Raw genomic sequence first — 7,320 nt, forward strand, 5'->3', positions numbered from 1 at the left:
GGCTCTACTGGTCTCAGGGCCGGGGCTGGGGTGTCAAAAAACACCTCCCTACCCCTAGAGGAATTTAGGAAGAGCATGGACCCTGGAGGGCCCAGATCCTGTTCTAATCCTGGTTGGGCCACTCACTCATTGGCTGTGTGATCTTGGACAAATATGTTGATCTCTCTGAGCCTCAGTTTCCTCATCTGTGAAATGGAGGGAAATCTATAGGACTGCTGGAGAATTCAGGGGGCTCTTCAGGCTGACACATAACAACAGTGGCTGACATTTGTTGAGAGCCTACCCTGTGTTTAACTTGAAGCCACGTTTGTCTCCATCCACAGGATCATTAAATCTGCTGTTCTGGTCTCTGTCACTCCCATTTTACAGCTGAGGATACGGCCACTCAGCCACTTGGCTGCCAAGGTTCCCCAGGGAGGATACGCATGGCCCCAGGGCCCCCCTTGCCACTCCTGGTCTTGGCATGGAGCCACCTTGCCCACTGGGATAAAGCCAGCTTGTACCCCCTTCCCGCCTCCTCACCCCACCGGTGCCTGGTCATGAAAGAGCCTCCTGTTTCTCCAGGGAATTAGCAACTCTAAGCTCCCAGCAGGGCAGCCAAAAGTGGTCCATTCATTTGCCTTAGTGAGAAGAGACTAGGCACTCCCTCCTCCCTCACCCCAGGGGATGGGGCAGAGGGAGGTCTAGAAGAGCCAGGAGCTGTAACTCTGGTTGGCTGAGGGAAACTGAAGCAAAGAAGTCAGTTGGCTAAGGTCACCGAGGGGAACCGGGATACAAACCCCAGTCTGACTCTGGAGCTCTCTCCAGAGCTCACTCTCTCCACTGAGCTGAGCTCTGCATTTTTCAGGAGAGGACTTGGACGCTCAGAGAGGGTCAGGGATTTGCTGAGGTCACACAGCAAGTATGGGTCAGCAGGGACTCTCTCTGGGGAGGCAGCCACACTCATGGCAGAAAACAGGTCCCACTTCCCATGAGTTTGTCATCCCGGAGTAGGGCAGGGAAAAGCCCTCAGATTGCTTCAGGCCTCAGTTCCCCCTGGGGAATAAGTGTAATGGCTGCCCCAAGACTCCAGCCTGGAGGGTCTGTGGGGTGGGGGTGATGGAGTCCCCTGGGCTGGCAGCCCCTCTATGGGGCAGGTCCGGGTCTGATTTATCCACCGAGGCCTGCATGAGTACCACAGGGCCCAGCTCAGAGTAAACGGCTGCTCACTTGTTTCCAACTGGACTTGTTGGTCCTGGCAGGGGGCAAGCCTGGGAGCCTGGAAGCCTGGGGAAGTGGAGATGACAATAGGCATGAGAGAGGTCGGCCAAGCATGAAGGGATTGAGCTGAGTTTACGTGAGAACACCTAGGGCCACGACTGGCCGACTGGCCGACTAGCCGTGCTGAGCATTGAGTATGAGTGGCTGTGCTGTGAGCATGGCCCCGGGGGGACTGTCTCCCTGTTGGTAACTTGGTGTCAAGTGATCATGGTTGGGTGCTGGCTGTCTGTAGGTAATGCCACGGCTGTAAACATAGTAGGGTGTAAACGACATGGGGCAAATGTGGGCTGTTTGTGGCTGCCAGGAAGGCTAAGTTCCGATGGGTGTGCACAGCAATGTGTGTGTTTGAGTGTGAAGGGACTAGGTGCAGCTGGGCTCACAGCTGTGAGTTTGGTTGTGCAGCAGACATGACTTATGTATGGCCAGTGTGACTTATATGTGGCCTGGCTGGGTACGGTTGTATATGAGCTGCCTGTGCTGTCACTGTGTCTCTGGCATATGGCTTTGTATCAGTGGTTATTGGTAACATTGTATGTGACAGGAGTGAATATGGTTGCATGTGCCCTGTCAGTACGTCACCTTGGGTGTGTGAAAAGCACTTCGGGGGACACTGTCCACCTCTGATGCCCAGATGTCCTGGAGGGTCTTGCCTCCTTGCTCCGGTTCTGGCTCACAACCCCTCTCCCCTGCTCCCTCCCCGCACTCTCAGCAGCCCCTGGCCCAGGCCCCAGTGTAGAGGAGACAGAGAGAGCACTCAAGGCTGGAGGAGGGGGGTGGTTGGCCCATTCCCAGTGCCGGCCTATAAATAGCTCTTTGAGCCCGGCAGATTCCCAGGCAAGGTTGCCTCATTCAAGCCCCCAGCAACAGCCTGCTCCTGGGCTCCAGGCCAGCCCCTCTAAGCTCAGCCCTGGCACCAGCCAGGGGAGCCAGAGGGTGGGGGAGTGAAAGGGTGGGGGGAGTCAGGATGGGGATCAACTTGGTTCTGAAGTCACAGACCTGGACTCCCACTTGGCCCCTACCCATACTCTGCAACCTCAAGTGCATGTCCTACCTCCCCGAGCCTCAGTTTTCCCATCTGGAAAATGGGCAGCAGTAGGATAGCAGCCCCCAGCTTGTGTGTTTACTTCCCATTTCATTCTCCCAGCAACCCTGTAAGGTGGTTACTCTTAATTGTCCCTGTTTTCGACAGGGAAACTGAGGCACAGAAAGACGAAATGGCTGGCCCAGAGTTACACCACTGTTAGGAGTTGCAGAGAGGGTTTTGGTTTTTTGGAGTTTTTTTGTTTGTTTGCTTTTGCCATGCCGCACGGCTTGCAGGATCTCAGTTCCCCAGCCAGGGATTGAATCCTGGCCACAGCAGTGAAAGTGCCGAATCCTCATCACTAGACCCCCAGGGAACTCCCCAGAGAGGGGTTTTGAACTGTGGACTTGTGAGGCCAAGCTGCAGCTCCCACACACGTCACCCAGATCCCTGTCTCCACCGCCTGTCACATGCAGACACTTATATCAGTGTGATCCCCGACCTCCATCCCTCCTCTGTGATGAGAAGTTGGACAGTGAGCGTAGTTCCCCACTGTGTCACTTTGACCCCTAGGGCCACCACTAGCCCCCCCCCGGAACAGCAGTCTGACACTTACAGACCTTCCAGGGCAACCCTGCTCCCCTGGGGTCTTCGTCCTTCACTCATTCTCACCCCTTTTTTGGTAATCTTGCCGAAATCATCTAGTTCCCTGTTTGTCTGTCCCCCCACCAGACCGAAACCCACCCTCAGAGATGCACACACACACATACACACAGATGCAGGACACTGGTGGAGTGAACAGACCCTCCAACTACCACAGCCCATTCTCAGTGCTGAGAAACTAAGACCCTGGGAAGGAAGGCCAGCTGGGTAGAGGGCTGATTTTTTTAAGTATCTGTTCTCCTTCGTTTCCATTTTTCATTGTGGTAAAATACACGGAACATAAAATCTACCATTTGCAAGTGTACAATTAGTGGCATTAACTATACTCACATTATTGTGCAGCCATCACCACTATCTAGTTCTAGAACATTTCCATCACCCTAAAAGGAAACCCTGTACCCATTTGCAATCACTCCCTGTTCCCCCTCCCCCAAGCCCCTGGTAATCACTAATTTACTCTCTGCCTCTGTATTTGTCTGTTCTGAACACTTCATATAAATGGACTCATACTGTGACTTTTTGTGTCTGGCTTCTTTCATTCATCATAACGTTTTCAAAATTCATCTATGTTGTAACATATATTAGTACTTCATTCCTTTTAATGGCTGAATAATATTCTATTGCAGACCTTTTAAGATCAGGGGTCTCCCTGCAAAGACACGCACATGCTGCCTGCTCAAAGCAAAAGTATTTCTGTAACAACAGTACCCGGTCCACAGCAGGTGCTCCATAGAAGTTGACTAGATAAGGGAATGAATGAATTAATGAATGATAGTTCTAGGTGGCGCGGGCAGAAACAGCTCTGGGTGTGACACACCTGGGCTCTGACTCTGCAAGTCTCTTACCAGCTGTGTGAACCAGGGAGCTTTCTGTCCTCTCTGAGCCTCAGCTTCCTCTCTATACATGGTGTAAAACAGTAACTGTAGCCAAAACTGCTTCCAGTGTGAACCTGCCGAGTCAGGCAGACCAGGGTTGGAATCCCAGCTCAGTCCTTCCCCTCTGCGTGACCTTGGGAGAGACTTCATCTCCCTGGGGTCTCAGTTTCCCCATCTGTAAGATGGAGCAGGCCCCACTGCGGGGCGTCTGGGGACCCTTAACGTGGCACCTGGGGCGAAGTGAATGGGAGGAAGTCAGGAACAGTCTTCCCCGGGGTGGGGTGAGTGGTCGTAGGAAGAGGGAGGGGGTTTTAGGCAGAGGGAACACCCTCCCTCGCGCAGTTGGAGGCGTCGGGCTGACGGGAACGCATGCGCAGAGCAGCCCCGCAGCCCCTTTATAAGCGCTGAGGCGGCGCTGGGGCGAGCGGAGCACAGGGCTCAAGGGTGGACCCGGCGCGGATTGAGCGCAGCCACCGCGTCCTTTGTGCCTGTTGACCGCCCCGGGATGCGTCCGAGCTAGGAGCCAGGTGGGGGTCCGTCGTGGGGAGGGGGCCGCGTTGAGGGAGAGGTCCTTGAAAATAGAAACAGAGTCCGAGATTGGGGAGGGGGGATCAGAGAGAAGCCCCCAGAATGGGGAGGGGGTTTAGAGGGGGAGGGAAGCCCCGGGTTGGGGAGGGAACCCACACTGGGAGAGGGCTTGGGAATGTTAAGGGGATTCGGATTTGGGGGCAAGGTTGTCTGGGGAATTCGGAGACGACCCCGCGATGGGGAAGGGGCCGGGCTGGGGGTGGGTCTTAGAATTGGGGAGGCACTGGGAACCAAGGCTAGGGAAGGGGCACCCCGAGTTTAGAGAGAAAAGGGGGACATCCACACGTTGTGTGGGGGACTCTGGAACAGGGCACCCCGTGTCTGCGCTGAGACACCCCAAGATTTTAAGTGGGGATTCCCAATTTGCAGATGAATGCAGGATTCCAGGCTGGACTGCAGCGGGGAGGAGGCCCCCAGACCAGCCTGAGCCCAATGGACGGGGTCTGCCCTGAGAGTAAACCCCAACAGGGAAGGGGTGCCCTGCAGTCTCCCTGTCTTTTTGGCTCAAGTCTTGTCACCACATCTTGACTCAGGGAGGAGGCTCTGGGGGCTCCATCCCAAGGTGGTCCCTGTTGTTCCCTGGGACTTGGAGTTGGGGTGCTGTCCCTTCTCCCAGGGAGCACGTTGTGTCTCCGAGGTTAATGCTAGTTGAGAGCCTCTTAAAGCCCCCAGTTATGGATCCCACGGGCCCGTAAAGAGCGCCCAGTCTCTAGGGGGGAGCCACCCCAGTACTTCCACATCTGGCCACGTTCTCACAGCTAGACACAGATCCTTGCCTCACGCCTTCCGTTCCATCTGGCCACATGGATGCATGTGGAAGTCCTGGCTTGGCCTGGGGGCACAGGCGCTGGCAAGGAGGGGGCTGGGACCCCAGGCCCAGCCTGGGCAGGAGCAATCCCCATCCCTGTTCCCCTTTGTTCCTCTCAGCAGCATTAATGGGAGACAGCCAGGCTGAGGAGAGGGTTGGCGCTGGGCCCCAGCGGGGGATGTGGGGCAAGGGCCGGGAGTGAGGGCTAGGCAGACCATGGGACCCCAGACCCCAGCAGCCTCGTTGGCTTGTGGACATTTCCAAACAGAAGGCGTCCCCCAGGAGGTAGGGACTTGTGTGTGTGTGTGTGTGTGTGTGTATGTGTGTGTGTGTGTGTGTGTGTGTGTGTGTGTGTGTGTGTGTGTCTACCCCATACTGGGAGAAGGCATGTGCTTATGGGGGGACCCGGGGTCCTCTGTGACTCTAATGTGACCAAGGTTGTGTCTTTGTCAGGAAACTTGTGCTGGGGGCCACTTCACCAGGCAAAATGATGTGTGCCCACCAGTCACCAAAGCCACAATTTATCCAGCCTGGTCTGTGCCAGGGGCTGGCAGCTACGTGAGTGAGTGTGTGTGAGGAACTGTGTCTGACAGAGTGGCCTCATCGAGGGGTTTATGTGGGGAGCCTGAGACTGTGGGTGTGTGTCTTTGTGCAGAAGACGTGCTGCCTGGCTTGTAAGTGCCCATATTGTCTCTCTTTGTTAATGTCACTGTGAATCTGTGAGTGTGTGTGTCTCCTAGGCTCTGAGCCTAGAGTGTGTGGCTGTGTACGTGTCCCGTGTGTGCAGCAAGGGTCCTCTCCATGTGATTGGCAGCGTGGACCCTGAGTGGGTGAGTGTGAGATGTGGTCTGTGTACAGAGTTGGGGAGCTAATGGGAGAGACATTGACAGGGGTTCAGGTCTCCAAGGGACAACCTGGGATGATTTACTGAGCCCAGTTTCCTTTCTTCTCCAAGGAGCACACAAATTCGCTCTGACTCCCAGGCCAGTAACACATACACACGTGTGCTCATAGCCCTTGCTGAGGGGTACTTGAACCCACACATCCAGAGACTACACTGGGTCCCCTACGCCCCACCCAGTGCATATTGCTGCTGTGGAACCTCGTACATGTTCACACACCACAGGGGGCAACCTCATGGATATCCTTGCCCGGACACACACCCAGGCACAAACACACAAAAATGCCTACTGGCAAACTCACCCTCACTCAGTGGCTTGAGACAGGAGGTGGATGTGAGGGAGGAGGAGACACACGCACGCTCACGCGCACACACACACACACTCTCTCTCTCTCTCTCTCTCTCTCTCCCCCCCCTCCTGGGCCACCCCTCCCACAAAGCCCCACAGGCCCCTACTTGCATATGTATGAGGCTCATGCATTATTAATGAGGGGACAAGCCCCAGACAGCTGTGTAAATGCTCACCTCTTGTGGCCCTGGGGAAGAGGTATTTTAAGAGAAGGGGTGTGGGTGTGTGAGGTGCAACTGGAGGGGATGGAGTGTGTGCGGGAGGGCATGGGGGGGAGTGCAACTGAACCTTTTTGTGTCACCTTGTCGGACCACCATTGCATATTTGAGTGTGTACACAAGGCTTTGTGTATAAGAAGCTGTTGTTTAAGTGAACATTTCTTGGACTTGACAAGTCTTAGCTCATTCCATTCTCACAGTAACACTCTGAAGTATGTGCTGGTTGATCCCCATTTTACAGGTGGGAAAACTGAGGCACGGAGTGATGAAGCAGCTGTCTAGGATCATGCAACATGTAGGGAGTAGAGGCAGGGTTTGAAGCCAAGTCATGTGGATATAGTCTGAGCTCTTAACCGTACAGAGTATGTGTGTGTGTGCACGTGCATGAGAATTCTCTGAACTTGCCCCCTCCTAAAACTCTCTTGGGGTAGGCGCAGCCCAGAGTCCTGCCCCACCCTCTAATACCCATCCAGGCCTTGGACAGCCATCAGGGGATCCCACCCCGCTCAGGGTTCCGAGGGGGAGAAATGAGGACAGCCCGGGATGGAGGCAGAGGTTGCTGAGGTTTACAGGTCGGTAGTTAGGGGCACCGTCCCAGAAGCTGGCCTCTGCCCTGCTGTGCAGTCCCAGGAAAACC

This window comes from Aethalodelphis obliquidens, unplaced genomic scaffold (assembly GCF_003676395.1).
Source record: "Aethalodelphis obliquidens isolate GAN/ISIS:26980383/991018 unplaced genomic scaffold, ASM367639v1 scaffold53, whole genome shotgun sequence".
NCBI lineage: Eukaryota > Metazoa > Chordata > Mammalia > Artiodactyla > Delphinidae > Aethalodelphis > Aethalodelphis obliquidens.